Source organism: Aotus nancymaae, unplaced genomic scaffold, assembly GCF_030222135.1.
Source record: "Aotus nancymaae isolate 86718 unplaced genomic scaffold, 86718_ANA_hifiasm-v0.15.2.pri h1tg000016l, whole genome shotgun sequence".
In the NCBI taxonomy this organism is placed as follows: domain Eukaryota; kingdom Metazoa; phylum Chordata; class Mammalia; order Primates; family Aotidae; genus Aotus; species Aotus nancymaae.
In genome coordinates this window covers 9,163,024-9,179,284 of record NW_026988428.1, presented here as the reverse complement: position 1 = coordinate 9,179,284, position 16,261 = coordinate 9,163,024, and the positions used below count along the sequence as shown (strand labels likewise).

General features: G+C 36.1%; 1 long non-coding RNA gene across 5 annotated transcripts in view; it reads right to left on the bottom strand.

Annotated features, from left to right (window-relative positions):
- Positions 1-7,100, bottom strand: part of LOC105728784 (uncharacterized) — a 71,923-nt gene extending 64,823 nt beyond the window's left edge. For all 5 annotated transcript variants that reach the window (XR_001110125.2, XR_001110124.2, XR_010342910.1 and 2 more), the window contains exon 1: positions 7,014-7,100. This is a non-coding gene — a long non-coding RNA (uncharacterized LOC105728784). The remainder of the gene's footprint in view (positions 1-7,013) is intronic.
- Between the last annotated feature and the right edge of the window lie 9,161 nt (positions 7,101-16,261).

The following is a 16,261-nucleotide window of genomic DNA, read 5'->3' as shown; positions in this document are numbered from 1 at the left end:
GGGGATCAGCAGAGGAGATAACATGTCTCTTGGTTTATAGATGAAGGGGTCACAAGAAGATTGCACATTAGTAACAGATTCTGAACTTTAAGCAGAATGCAGAAATATGTGTGGCTCCATTGAGGATGATGAATACATTCTATGCAGGCAAAAACGGTATGCAAAGGGAAGGCTATTGTCAACAATTTCCTATATCCATTCTGCTTTTATACCTTTAAGCAGAAATTTAGATATGTTTAAGATCTAAAGATGGGCACAAGAGATCATATTTTCCAGCATTGTTAACAATTAAGGTAGCCATGTAATTAAGTTTGGGCCAATGAAACATGAATGACTGATGTATATGAACAAACTAATCATGATTGAGAGTTGTCCCTAATTGTAGAGAGAAAATTGGTAAAACTAAAATAGAAAGGTCTATGAATTAAAATTATGATATAATGGGAAGAATCACAGTTCCCTACTCTATCTTTCAATTATTCTACAATGTTTTCAATAAAATGTCTTCAATTCTCCACAGTGAACTAACAATCAGCTGATAATTTAGATTAATTTATATAATTTAGTTAATCCTGATTTATAAACTTAATCCAATTAGAGGAAAAGTGTTTGATTTGGAATTAAAGATTTTTATTCTTTTTGCCTCCCCATGCTTCACAAATTGAGTACAAATTATGGGGGAAAAGGCATACTAACAATGAGGTAGTTGATCTAAATTAGTCCTTGCTAGTTCAAATTTTGAATATCTACCCCAGATTTTATGTTCCTTATTGTTCCTGATTTTTAGAACTTATCAATATACTTTTTTCATTCCACTTGACGTGGCTTATTTAGTTATATGTTTCGACATTTTAAATTACAAGACTTGCACAGTATGTTCTTTTTAAATTTCATAGAACACCACAGGTACAGATGGTCCATTAATAGCAATAAAAAGGCAAATTAAAATTATGCAAAACTCTTTGGAAAGCAATTCATTCCACAGCTATTTCAAGGAAAGGATCTGTGCTTTAAATCTAATGTGATAAGACTCCCTGCTGATATGACAAGTCATCCCAAAAGAAGTGTGTCTCATCTGAATTATCTTCTTTTGGCAAGAAGGGCAGACTACCTAATTGATTTTAATAAACAATAGCTATGAGTAGGATTCCAATCTGTCAGAGTTACATCCTAACTCTTTATATGATTTGATAGACAATGACATTCAAACTCACAAATTTCTTATTCATGTATCTACTATTTACTTATGTATCTCTATTGATATGATAGAATTTTTCTATTATCTAGAATTATTATGTTCACTAATATTTCTGTAGGGGTTGTGGTTTATGAAGCTTTTGGTTGACTGGGGCACTGTGTTGCAATAGATGCCAATAAACTTTGGAACTAAACACACACACATGGGTTTAAATCTGCTCTTTACTCTTTGTTATTTATTTGGAAATGTATTTATTTGCAAATACCTATTGGTCTTATTTTTCACCTATAAAATTATAATAATAACAAGCCTTTAAAATGTAATAAAGTCTATTATTATAAATGAAAAAGTACATTATAAACTTTAAGTCCAAGCAAATATTAGTTACACATCCAGATTGGGAAGAGAGAAAGCAAAATAAACTAAAAGACTTTCATTTACAATTTGATATAACTGTCATTCAGTTAATTTTCTTAGAGGCATAAGGAATGACATGAAGAAAAACTTGTGTCAATGGCAGAAAGGAAAAATAAATAACAATACATTTCTAAAAAGGAATAGATAAATGCAGTAGTAAATTGGAGAAAGATCCAGGGAGAAAAGAAAAGAGGAATGTAACTAAAAAAGAATATCTAAGCAAATGAATAAAGCGTTCTCCAGTGATACACTGTCAGAATATTAAAGAGAGAAGCAAGACTAGGCACGGTGAAGAATTCTGATAGATTATTCTACAAAAGAAATGTATTTTATTGGTAACCCCCAACTGTAATCTTATCTATATGAGTGAATGGATTAGGTTAAAACCATACCAAAGAAATCCCCACTCTTAGTTATTAGTTATGAAAATGTTATGCTTGAATGAATATTTTTGGAGGTTGAAGGACCAGAGTTAATTCAAGCAAGGAGAATAATCAGATTACATTGGATCAATAAAAAAGAAAGCAGGTAAATTTTTGGAGAAGCTATGCAGTAATTATGCCACAATTAATTTTGTGTACATCTGTGTGTGTATATGTTTTATTCTCAGGATTACTTCTTTATCTTGTCCAGCAGTTTAAAATAATCTTAATTTCCTTGAAGTTGTTTGAAGTTTATTATGTGCCAGGATGCTGAGATGTTGAGTTTAGGGCAACTTCCTATGTTATTTCTTACAATGTGACAGTTGAGTTGCATTATTTGTATAAAAAATATATTTGAGGCAAAATTCTTAAGGATAAACCATTCTGTATTCATAGCACAAAAGGAACTATGTATACTAAGCAATCTCATTTATGATAGGACTATAAAATTTTGATGTTTTTCCTGGGGCTCATTTTCTCTTAACTTACCACTTAAAACCCTTTGAAAGGTTTCCCAGGGATTAATGGTCAGCACCAGGGAAGAAATTGGGGCTGCTTCAGAACTGCTAATCGAGGCTGACACAGACTTCATTCTTCAGTGTCCTGGGGTACCAGGTACACACTTTTAGGTTTCATCACCATCCTAAAGAGATGAAAGCCCCTTGAAGTCAGTGGGAGATTCATTTTAAAATTAGTTCTGTAGGAAGCAGAGTAATCTGAGAAACTGGGCTGCAGATACTATTTCAATAAGGCTGACATGCACAATGCCAGCTTTGTTATTTGAACTCGTCTCAGTGTAGTTGGCTCTGTGTGTGTGTGTGTGTGTGTGTGTGTAGTGGGGGGATACACTGTGGAAAATGTACATTAGAGACCTTACTTTGTTTCAATAACTTCAATAGCTCAGGAAACTTCTCATCATCTGTTTGTAAAATACCTGTGTGCACATAATTGCATAAATATCAAAACCAATGTCCATCAAGAATAGATTGCAAGTTAGCTGTGTGTTTACTTGTGTTTACATCCTCAAAATATGGTTTATTTATGTTAGTGTATTGTGTGGACCTCACTGGAGGCAACTGAAATAGCAAAAGGAGGTTTTTGAGACTGGATTTTAAGAACCTAAAGTGAAACAAAATGGGGAGCATCATACATTGGGGAGAAACCAGAACCTGTTGCCAATCTCATGCCACAAACTTCCAGCAATGACTAAGACAAGGAAAGATACTAGAAGTCCGTACATAATGCAATTATCTTTTTGCTACACTGTAGGAAACAAATGTCAAACAACAACAACACAAAGTCCCTCAGTAACTGATATGCCCTGGAAAGATAAGAAACACATTACTTAAGTACTGCATCCCATCATTGATAAATTAGCTTTCACAAAGTTGTAACCCAGTGTCCTGGAGCCAGTTCAGTAATTGAAGCAGGGGCTGCCTTGAAGGGTAAGTTCTGGAAGGAATTGTAATCAGCAAGGGAGACCCTGGGAAAGAATTATATGAGAGGCATTTTCACAGCTGCTTAGTATAAAAACAAACAAAGGTGGTTGTAATGAGAAAAATGTGAACGTCTCTACTAATCAGATTATTAAATTCCAGATCATTTTTATAATCTAACCTGATGCCATCTCCTGGTTGTGACTAGCTCACTCTGAAGAGAGGAACAGATTAAAACTTAAGGATTAATGTGATTATGTGTGTGTTTCCCCAGTGAGGTTTCTTGGAGGATGTGAGTCTAAGGAGGAGTACTGAAAAATAGGAGAGCACTATTCTGAGAAGAATGGGTCATTGTGAAGGACTTTGGAGTTAAAGTAGATAGTATATGCATGTCACAGAGCCGGAAATTGGGCACCAAGCCATGCCATGCTACTGCGAGGATGTGGCGAGAGATTGTTGCAGAATCAGAAGTCTGATTATCTATCATATGTATATTTATAGAAATGTACAGATTCATGCATATGCATATAAATGACTCAAGAAACGTGTGCATATACAAGGAAGCATAGCTTGCATAAATCTGTACCTTTGCTCTTACTTTTTCTTGCACCCCAGTTCCAAGCAGCAGCGAAGCATGATTCACCTTCTTTGACATCTTTGACATCTCTTGCATAACTCCTTGCATAATGCTTTGTCTATAGTGGGCTCTCCATCAAGATATGTTTACTAATACTGTGGGCAAAGTGTTTTCAAACTATATGGATTTAAACTTTGGGGACAACAATGCTGTTAGCATGCATAGGAACACCACATTCATAAGGAAAAATCAGAGTCATTAATTGGTCCAATAAGACACATCTACAACTAGCCAACAGCATGACCTGACTCCTATAATGGTCCAGGGACTTGGCTGAACTCCTTGCATCACTGCCTCATTTTCTATTTGTTAGTCTATCATTTGGAATACAACCTGATTTACTTGTAGAAGAAAAGGGTACATTTAGGATAATAAGGAAAGAAGTCACCCTAAGGGAAAAATAAGAAAAAGGTATGAATGCTTGATTCAAGGACAGTGATTCAGGTCTGGAAGCAGCAGACATTTGTGAAAACTCTATGGATATATAATGAGTAGAAACAAGTGTGTGTTACTGCTACAGTGAATCTACTTTTCTCTAACATGGTTCTGTGTACTGGGACCGCTGGATTACAAATATCAACATAACCGAAACCTTTAAGGAAAATTATATTGTGATAATATTCCTGCGATGTACATATGCCTTTTTCTGGATAAGTTAAATCTCTAAAGGTCTTCATTGATTTATTCTTTAAGCAAAGGTGGCAGAGTAAATAAAATTGTAAAGTTAACAGCTGGCTCGAAATTCCCCTTAGAGAGAAAACTGTCTTTGTTTAGAAAAACACCTGCTATTTTGCTTTAGATGTGTGAGCCCTGAGGACATGTTTTGAAAGGATCTCAGAAGAAAAAAAAAAGACAATTTGTTTTTTTAGACAGAGTTTCGTTCTTGTTACCCAGGCTAGAGTGCAATGGTGTGATCTCAACTCATTGCAACCTCCACCTCTTGAGTTCAAGCAATTCTCCTGCCTCAGCCTCCCAAGTAGCTGGGACTACATGCATGTGCCACCACGCCCAGCTAATTTTTGTATTTTTTTTAGTAGAGACAGGGTTTCACCATGTTGACCAGGATGGTCTCAATCTCTTGACCTCATGATCCACCTGCCTCGGCCTCCCAAAGTGCTGGGATTACAGGCGTGAGCCACCGCGCCCGGCCTAAGACAACTTTTTTTGGTCCAAAAATTTAATAAGAATTTAAAAGAACACATGAAATAGGAAAGGGCAGAAACTCAGACATTACCACTTCCAAAGTAAAGATAGAAATAAAAAAGAGAGAGAGAAAGAGAAGAGAAAAGAGAGAGAGAAGATAGAAGAAAAAGAGAGAAAAAAAGTAGCAAAGCAGGAATCCAGAGTTGCAGGAAATTTGTGATTACTAAGAAATTTCTAATGGGTAGCTCCTGGACAAAAGCCTCTAGAAAAACAGGTCTAATGCTGAGTATTAAACAGTTTGGAAATTATTGCTGCTATACAATACTCTTCTTGGTAAAATTGGATGCACTTGCAAATGAATTGTGTATGTAGCATTTTGGAGAAAGCAGAGATGATCAGGTCAGCATAGGACCATAGGGCATGAACAAACATAGGAGATGAGATACTCTTGAGAACCAGAGTTCAGTGGGAAGAGGAAGTCAAGGCTAGAGGCAACCATGAGAACGTCAGCCATTGGAATCTTGAGAACTTCAGACTTACCATCTGGGTAAAACAAACAAAAGTGGGAAATGTACCTTTGTTTGTTTTACCCAAGAGAGATTGTCGCAAATTTACATAAACCTTGAATGATGGTGCAAACTCAGTTGACCTTGGGGTTACACTAATGTTGTTTAGGACAAGATCAGGAACTAGGCTGGATAATTTCTAGTTAGCTCCTTGAAAAATTACAGTAAACAAGAAGTGAGAAAGAAGGAGGAGGAGGAGAAGGAAAAAGAGATATACAAGGCATGCAGAAAAGTAAAATAACAGAAAAGCTGTTATAGCTGAATCCAAGTATAAGTGCCAATGAGGCAAAGGGTAGAGAAACTAGACTCCAGATACCATGTATTGGGAAAACCTGTAGCTGCCTAAATTCTCAGTCTTCTTCCTAGGACCATTTTTATTTAATTCAGGGTAATCCAAAAGTCATTATAAATTCAGCCTAAGCTAAATAGCTATGACTTGATTGCTAGCATAAGGAACATATCTGGCATGAAGGTCATAAAAGCTAAAACTCTATTATTATGTTTCTTACAATCAGCCAATTCTTTTTAACAGGGGGTAAATTCTAAATCATTTCCAAAACAAAGCAAAGGCAAGTTAGAAATATAAGCCAAGCTCTTCTTAATATGTTTAGTCATTGACATTAAGTAGTTCCACCAAAACATTTTAGTCATGGTCACAGTCAGATTCTAAATAAGCAGGCTGATAATAAGGAGTAAATGGAGGCAATGCATGGATCATGTATGTGTAGCACGTGTTAGGAAATATATGCCATACATATATCATATACAGAATTATCCATTCTGCCTACCTCTAGCCATTTATGTTAAAAGAAGCTCTTGACAGGGCTCAAGCATCAGATGATGAAGACTATAATGCTACTGCACTGAGAATGAGTGAACAAATTAGAAATATTATACTCTGACAACATTTTAAGGACATTAGAAAAGACTGATGTTATCTAACATAATCTCTAATAATAGCAGTTAACATTCATTGAGTACTTTATGCTACTCTAAGCACTTTTCATGTAGTATAATAATAAATTCTTACAAAAATCCCATAAAGTAGCTCCATCTTACAAAGGCGGAAGGTGAGGCTTAGGGGAGTTTAGAAGAGTTTAGTTACCTATCCAAGGTCACCCAATTAAGAAGAAGCAGGCAGAAACTCCAGACCTTTATACTCATTTGCCTATGAATCATGTTATTTTTACTTACTAAAAATGGATATCAGCTTGTTTCATCTTCTGGGAGTTTTTTTCTAGATTCTCTCACTCACTCTGGCTTTAGCTCAGCCACCTCTTCAATTCCTGTGTGTAGCTAGCCTATGATGGTTTTTATTTTTCTTCCCACCTTTGACTCTATGTTTACTTTTGAAGTTAAATATAGATTAGCCTATTTCCTTATGACTGTTTGGTATGTGGCTTGTTCTTATCTTTAGCTCTTTTTCCACTTAGCTTTTCAGCACACTAAACATTCAGAATTTATTATGTCCAAGATATTTTGTCAGTCTCACAAAGGGAAGTACTAAAACATCACAGATAATGGTTATGATTGAATTATTTATTTTAGAGAACTAATCTCTCTATAGGGTGGAGGTGGTTCTAAAACTCTTGGGACATAAGAAAAATTGAGATCTAGATGATATAGACCATGACATAAGAAAGAATGACCCATCCACTGGAGTCTCTGCATAGGATGTTTACCAGCGCAAATCCCAACCCAGCTAGTCATGTGTGCCTGTGCATTAATCCTGGCATCTTAAAAGTCCCAGAGTCCCAGAATTCTACTATGGTCACTTGTTTGTAGTTAGGCACATAACCGTGGCCTTGGCCTTGCCTGAACCTCACAGCACAGCTTAAATCCTAGACCTGCATAAGAAAGGATATCAAACAGTCTCATTCTTTCATCAACAGAAACATTTATTTTCCTCCAGTGCTGGGTCATTTTATTATCAATTTGGTTAAGCTGAAGCATATGTTGCCAGAATGTCCTTCTCTGTGTGGTGCTGGTTTAGACAAGATAAAGAGGGAGAGAAACAGACAGAGAGAGAGACACACACAGACAGAGAGAACTTTGAGAGATCTGGGACAAAACTAAATCAGCCTCTCAGTAACTATTACTCTTGGAAGGTGTTCATGGTGATATCTAATATCACCATGAAACTCATTCTACTGCACTCTCAATGCAGTAGAATGCATCTGAGAATCTTCATTTAAGAATCACTTATCAAAGAGACAGGCAATTGTCCATTGTAAATGTGCCTGATGGTTTCCGCATCATCCTTGTGCTACGTCATTCTACAGCCAGCTTTTCATGCTAATTGCTGGATATTCTGACAAGCAATGTCCCCAGGATCACCAACCAGTGCTTAACTGAGGACCAGCAGAGGTGGTAACAGGTTCCAATAGATCTCACCACACACATCTCTTTCTTAGTTCCACTTCAGTGGCTGGACTTGCTTGGCTTCCCAGATTCTGCATGTGAGTTCCAACTTGTCATCCTGTGCCAAGTGCTTTGGGAGAGCAGATTAAAGATGATTTTTCTGATCCTTCAACTAATTCAAGACTTTTACTTCCCCAGATCCTCTAAAAATTATGTAAGATCTAAGTCTTGTGGTAAATCCCTTAATGCATAATACTCAAATTGATTCTGTTTGCTTGACAGAACCCCGACTAATTCAGGCTCTCAGAAACGGGGTGTTCCAGAAGTAAAGCCACACAACTACAGCCATCTAATTTTTGGCAGAGTGAATAAAACTGAGCAATGGAGAAAGGACCCCCTATTCAGTAAACGGTACAGGGATAATTGTGTAGCCGTATGCAGAAGAATGAAACTAGACCCTTCCTTACCTTTCACCATATACAAAAATTAACTCAAGATAGATTAAAGATTTAAAGTTAAAACCTCAACCTATAAGAATTCTAGAAGAAAACCTAAGAAAAACCATTCTGAACATCAGCCTTGGGAGATAATTCATGACTAAATCCTCAAATTTAATTGCAATTAAACAAAAATTGACAAATGGGACCATATTAAACTAAAGAGTTTCTGCACAGCAAAAGAAACTATCAAAAGAGTAAACAAACAACCTTCAGAGTGGGAGAAAATAGTTGCAAACTATGCATCCAACAAAGGTCTAATATCCAGAATCTATAAGGAACTTAAACAACTGATCAAGCAAAAACCAAAGAACCCTATTTTAAAAGGGTCAAAAGACAAACAGACCCTTTTCAAAAGAAGGCATACACTTGGCCAACAAACATACTAAAAAAAGCTCTACGTCACTAATCATCAGATAAATGCAAATAAAAGCCACAATGAGATCCATCTCATACCAGTCAGAATGGCTATTACTAAAATGTCAGAATCAGCAGATCGCTGGTGAATCTGTGAAGAAAAGGGAATGCTTATGCACTGCTGGTGGGAATGTAAATTAGTTCAGCCACTGTGGAAAGCAGTTTACAGATTTTTCAAAAAACGTAAAACTACCATTCAACCCAGCAATCTCATTATTGTGTATATATTCAAAAGAAAATAAATTATTCTACCAAAAAGACACATGTACTCACGTGTGCATTGCAGCATTATTCACAATAGCATGGACATGGTACCAACCATCAGTGGAAGATTAGATAAAGAAAATGTCATACATTTACACCGTGGAATACAACGCAGACATAAAAAAAAAAAAGAACGAATGCTCTTTTCAGAGAAATAGATGCAGCTACAGGCCATTATCCTAGGCATTTAATGTAGGAATAGGAAACCAAATACCACGTGTTTTCACTAACAAACTGAAGATGTAAAACAACCAAATAGGGTATTCCGTGGACATAAGGATGGCAACAACTAAAACTGGAGACTACTAGATTAGAAAGAGAAGGAGGGGGACAAGGGTTGAAAAGCTACTGGGGACTACGCTCAGTTCCTAGGTGATGGGATCAATTGTACCTTAAACCTTAGCATCATACAATATACCCAGGTAACAAATCTACACATGTACCCCCTGAATCTAAAATAAAAGTTGAATTTTTTAAAAAAAGAAGTAGGGTTTTTGTAAACTCAAAAACCTAAAACAGTGGCAATGGCTAGGAAGTTAGTGGTAGATGGAGACTGAAAGGCAGCAAGAAATCTACTAGGAAATGCTTTCAGGAAAATGGGCAAGACGTTTTGCAGGTTAGAGGAAGGATGATCCTTATTATGTTACAGAGAAAAAATGGAAAAGACTGGTAATAATGTGAAGGACAGAAAATGAACCTAATGAGGTAGGTTCTGGCTATCTCAGATTTTGTAAATCTGGCTATCTTTACCTCTACATAAAATGTTGCAAGTGCCAGTTGGCTTCTTCTTGCTGCATATGACAAGTTAGTGAAGATAGAAAAGTGTGAAGGAATTGTTCTGTTTATAAACAGAATGATAAAGGAAATATAGAAAGGCCAGGACTTACTGGGCTGGAAAATGAAACTATATCTCATCTCAAGTATTATCAGCCAGTAAAAAATTCTCAAGGTGATATGAGGCATGCGCCAAAGATCAAATCTTCAGTTTATCTTTAAGACCCCTTATTAAAATCTCTGGAAGATTTAAGGCAGTGTACACATATTAAGTCCAGGTAACTTATGGAAAATCCACCCTGTCAGCCCACATAATTGTGAGAAATAATAAGTCATGTTTTTAAGCCACTAATAGTTTTGGGATAATTTGCTGTGCAGCTCACAAATGTAGGAGTTATCTATAATTAATTTCCTTAACATATTTTAAACTACAATCTACTCAATATGTAAATCTAAACATGGGCAATACAACTCTCCCTCCAGATAAATTAAATAATTGAGCGTTAAGATATTACTCCTATATAATTAGTTACTGAATTTCTGCCAAAATAACACTATGAAATTCTTTATAATGATGTACTTCTTACAGGTAATACATATTTTTATTGTAATGGAAACTTTCTGGAGATACTGTACCTAATGGTTGAATACATCATTATTGAACACAATAATTTGAATTCAACTACTTGGTATTGAACAAGGTATTTATCTGAGCTTCAGTTTTCTCATCTACATAATGACGATACATGTTTCTCAGGGTTGTTGTGAAGAATAAATGAGGTTATCCCTGGTATAAAGTAAGTAGTAGTACATGTTAGCTGTTATTAGCTCTCAGACCATGAAGGTCAATGGCATTAGGCATCAGACCATATCCAGAACATCCCATTTCTGACCTTAGACAGAAGGAGGGACGTATAGTTTAAATCCACTGCTGATCCTACAAAAGCAATCCACAGGGCAGATCTGCTGTGGGGTATTTTCCTTCTTTCTGACCATCTAACGAGAGAGATATATTTGCTGTTAATATTTCTGGAAAGGCCAAGAAATTATCAGATGAATTTACAGAGATTCAAACTGAAGATATAAAACATCCAATTATTACTTTCCCTGGCAATATATAGGCCGATGTGAAAAACTGGGAAAAAATTCAGGTACGTTTTCCTTGATTGCCTTCATCCATTTCTAATTTTCGATGAAGAAATACTTTTGTTTAATAATGTTCCCAGTTTGCTTTTATTATGTCTTTATATTTTTAAATCTTTTTAGAAATGTCGCTGTTTACCTAAAATCTTAATAAGTATTCGTTATTGGATTACTCATATAACAGGTATTTATTAAATGCTTGCTGTGCTCCTATCACTACGTTAGATGTGGGAACACAACAATGAACAAGAAAGACATAGTTCTTGCCCTCTGGGAACTTCCAGTTTAGTTAGAAATATAGAGGAATGAACAGAAAATGTTTCACAATGTTATAATTATTTCAAGAGGGAAATCACATGTTGCTAGAAGCTCAAATAAATGATATATGGCCCCAACGTGGAAATAAGAGAGAGTGAAGTCCCATGTAGAGCTAAAGAGTACAAGCCCAGCAGCAAATAGGAGAAGGTATTGGAGGCAGTGAAAAGGAAATGCACAAGAAGACACTCAAAAGCAAGGAAGCATAGGATATCAGACCTACCTGTGATAAAGGGATATCCGTGTGGACAAAGAAGCAATTGCATAGATACCTGGAGTCTAAAGCACAAAGAGCCCACATACCTTATTGTAGAAGGCTCCTGTTTACCTGGAGGACAATGGGGACCTCCTACTGGGTTTTGGGCAGGGATTTATATATTTAAACAATCACCCTGGGATGTAGAGAATGGCTTGGAAGAGAAGCAGAAGAAAAAGTGGGAGATAGGGAGCTTTGTTAAAAATCTGCTTCCGACATAGGTGAAGTATCTACACCAGGATATTTAGTGGAGACAGAAAGGTGGATGGTTAGAGAGTTATTTATAATGTAGAAACCATAGAACATCTGGCTTAAGTAGATGTGAGACACAATAAAGGTAGAAGAATCAAATTTTAGACTTTATCAACTGCAAAAATAGTGGCATCTTTTTGTGAGATGGGCAATATAGGAACAATAGGGGAAAAACAGGTGTTTAGGATGAGATAATTTGCTTTTGAGTATCATGAGGTGTAAGTTTAGATGCCCAATGAATAACTGAGTATAGTGGTGTGGATTTTAGGAATTTGGCCATCAGAAGAGGAAGACATTCACTCAGTTATCCAGATGTTTTCTTCTGATAATCTGTTTTTAAAATTAGCATTACAGAGCCCAAGTATCTAGAAAGTCAGATGAAGATTTTCTCTTTTTGCATGAGTTCTACTAATCAAAAGCCTGTGGATGTCACATGTAAGTACTACTTTCATATGAAAAGATTTCCAGCTGGTAACAATTGATACTTTACCTTGTCATTTACTCAATCTGTGTATTTCTCCTGGCACCAGAATACATATGAAAACTTTCAAACTAATCCCAAAAGAAAAAAAAAACTTATGATTGCTTAATTTTTAATTCTTTTTTTTTTTTTTTTTTGAGACGGAGTTTTGCTCTTGTTACCCAGGCTGGAGTGCAATGGCACGATCTCGGCTCACTGCAACCTCCGCCTCCTGGGTTCAGGCAATTCTCCTGCCTCAGCCTCCTGAGTAGCTGGGATTACAGGCATGCGCCACCATGCCCAGCTAATTTTTTGTATTAGTAGAGACGGGGTTTCACCATGTTGACCAGGATGGTCTCGATCTCTTGACCTCACGATCCACCCGCCTTGGCCTCCCAAAGTGTTGGGATTACAGGCGTGAGCCACCGCGCCCGGCCTTACTTTTTAATTCTTAAATATAATTAGTATGAGTATTAAATAATGGATGAATGCATTGTATGAACAAGTTGATTCTCACTTGGTAAAACTTTTTGTCCATCATTGTTAATCATCCAGTATTGGATTTGACTTGGAATAACATTACAGAAAATGCAGATAGAAGGTTATCAGTGCTACCTGAAAGGTATGGAGTATGTGGTTTGCTTTGTGTTTTTTTTTTTTTTTTTTTTTTTATTACATGAGGCTTTGCTATAATCAGGTTGGCACATTATGTTTCACAATGAGCTCATTATGCAAATGCAAACAGCAGCTAAAATTGACTGACTAATGTATTTCTACAGCATAGAGATGCTTTTTATTAATGAGGCTGATAAAGAAGTTAATTCTTTGTGTTTAAAATAAATCATTTCCAAAAATAAATAGCAAAGCTATCCATAGAAATAGAGGCAAGATGAGAAGCTTCAAGCATGATTTAAGAAGGAAGAAGAGAATTCACACATGTTCATGGTTAGAAGTCAAAGTGTTATCAGAGGTAGTCTTGGCCAGTAAAGTTCCACAGCTGGTTTGAAGCCTCTGCTAGTTTAAAAGCAGTTGAAAAAGAAAATTTAACACACACTGGATTAGAAAATGTAGAAATTTAGATATATAGCCTTTTATTTGAATTTTTGGAAGAGTTTAGTTCCACTTCCATACAGTTTCAATATAAGTGGATAGAATCTATCACATAGTCCCCTGGAAAAGACTAGGGATAGCATTTATAAAAGTACCTTATCATAAACCATATCTTGTTTAAATTGGCTGCCACAGCAATAATGAGAACTTAGAAATCATTCTCTTGAAAGACAAGCCCAATTCTTTCCTTGAAAATTCACCTAAAGTAAATTTCCAGAATTCTCTTAGACTAAAGATATTTTAATAATGAGCTGTTTATAGTTATAGAAATACTTATGATCATAGACTTGAGAAAAGATGGGAAAATTGGAGAAGATGAGAGATTAAGAAAGCGGTGATGTCAGTGAAATTAAATAAATTTATGAGGCATGCATTCTTTGAGGCTTGGCTTACCTTTCTGCAAATATCAAAGATGTTCCCAATAATGGCAGAATCCTTTTATAAACTATAGGTCTATTGATTAAGGGTCTTCCAATATTGCATTATAACCCTTGTCTCGGAAAACAAAACAAAACAAAGTTTTGTTTTGAATATAATGTTATTTTCAAATAACACGTATAACTGGTTGCACATCAGCTGTGTAATTGCAGGCAAACTACTTAACTTCTCTGAATCAATTTCATTATACCCAAAAGGAAACAGTAATGCCCACATCTGAGGTTTATTGTAGGTATTATGTCATGTTGTCTATACTCCTTAGGCTAGGGGAGTAAGCTTTATACCTGGTACTACTTAAAGCCAACAAGGCTGGGTGCAGTGGCTCATGCCTGTAATCCCAGCACTTTGGGAGGCTGAAGGGGGAAGATCACTTGAGGTCAGGAGTTCAAGACCAGCCTGGCCAACACAGCAAAACCCCATTTCTACTAAAAATGAACAAAGTTAGCCATGCATGGTGGCGGTCACCTGTGGCCCCAGCTACTCGAGAAGTGGAGATTGCAGTGAGCCAAGATCACACCACTATACTCCAGCCTGGGTGACAGAGAGAGACTGTCTCAAAAATCAAAACAAAACATCAACAAGTAAATGCAACATATTACTCAATGGCAAATAATTTATAACACATTGACCATTGCAGTGGTTTCATCAGGCCATACGTAGCTCCTTCCCAAAATTATAAGGATATGGAATAATTATTATGATGATTTATTAAGGTAATTTTAGATTTAAAAATGAAAAGTATTGTTTTATGCGTACCTGGTACACACTAGACCTTCCATATTTTTTAAATAATAAGAAAATCTGAGTTATCAGAAAGTAGATGTTGAGTACATAATAAGTGCATACAATGTCTACTTACTATGTATGGATTATTTCACTGAGCTTTTGTAACAACCCAGGAAGTAGGTACAATTATCGTTGCTACTTGATAGGTGAAGAAACTGAGAAAAAAATGTAAAATAATGAGTCTAAGTCCTGGAAGCTGTTGAATAGGAAAGTCAAGATTCAAACTCAGGTCATTTGGTTCCTAAATTTTTGCACTTTACTGCAAGTTAGTAGTAAAATAAAAGGTGAAATCGGTAGTCTACAAAACCCCTGGAAATCAGGGATTCATGGAAAGGCCTGGAACACCTGCAAGAACAAAGTAAGATAGGAAACAGCAATATAGTGACATCTTATAATCCAGAAATTGTCTGGTTAGAATGACACTGCAGGCACAAAGTCACTGCTGAGCCTCTCTTTTGCCTCTCTCAAGATCACTTCTGGGAATATTATATAACTTTTCCACATTTCTGTATTTAACTTACAGAGTCCTTGGAAGATACGTATGATTGGCCCAGCCTCAGTTATGTGTCTGAATCTTGAATTTCAGGGTGCAGAAAGACCATTTTTTTGTTCTTTGACATTCAGTAACCTCAATGGTACCCTCCATTGAATCACAGAATTTGGGTTATTTCTCCAAAACAGGATGGATCAATTGATGCTGAGCCACTAAAAAGATTCTGCCCACATATTTTTCCACATAACATGATAAAAATATTCTTTGTAAAGCTGAATAGAGACCCATCTGTTTCCCAAAAGGAGACAATCCAAGTCTTCAAATCAATATCATCGTGTAATGTACATTTGTCCTTTGACTCTGTCACATCTCCTTTGAATATTCTGCAACCTTAGACCTACATTTTTCCATATGATAGGCACAGGTCACAAGAGTGGCTCTTAAGCACTAGAAGTGGGGCCAGTATGAATTGAGATGAGCGTTGTTAAATATACAGTGGATTTTGAAGACAGATATGTTTAAATGGTAATGCTTAAAATATAATTTTAATTAAATAAAATATATTATTACGTGTAATTTTACTTGTTGTGTTTTACTTATTTAGCGTGAGTACCTGAAATTTTGGAATTACATGTGTGAGTCAAATGATATTTATATTGGAAAGATCTGCTCCAGACTAAATGGTATATAGTTAAGCACTAATACCAACACACCCCACACACTGTATTTGGAGAGGTCGTGGGGCAATATAGAAATTATTTAAAATATATAAATGTATATGTTACATTTACCAGTGATCATGGGAAGTGGTTGGTTTAAACTAACGTGCCCACAGAGAATGACCATACATATTAGCTAAAATGCTTTCAATCTGTG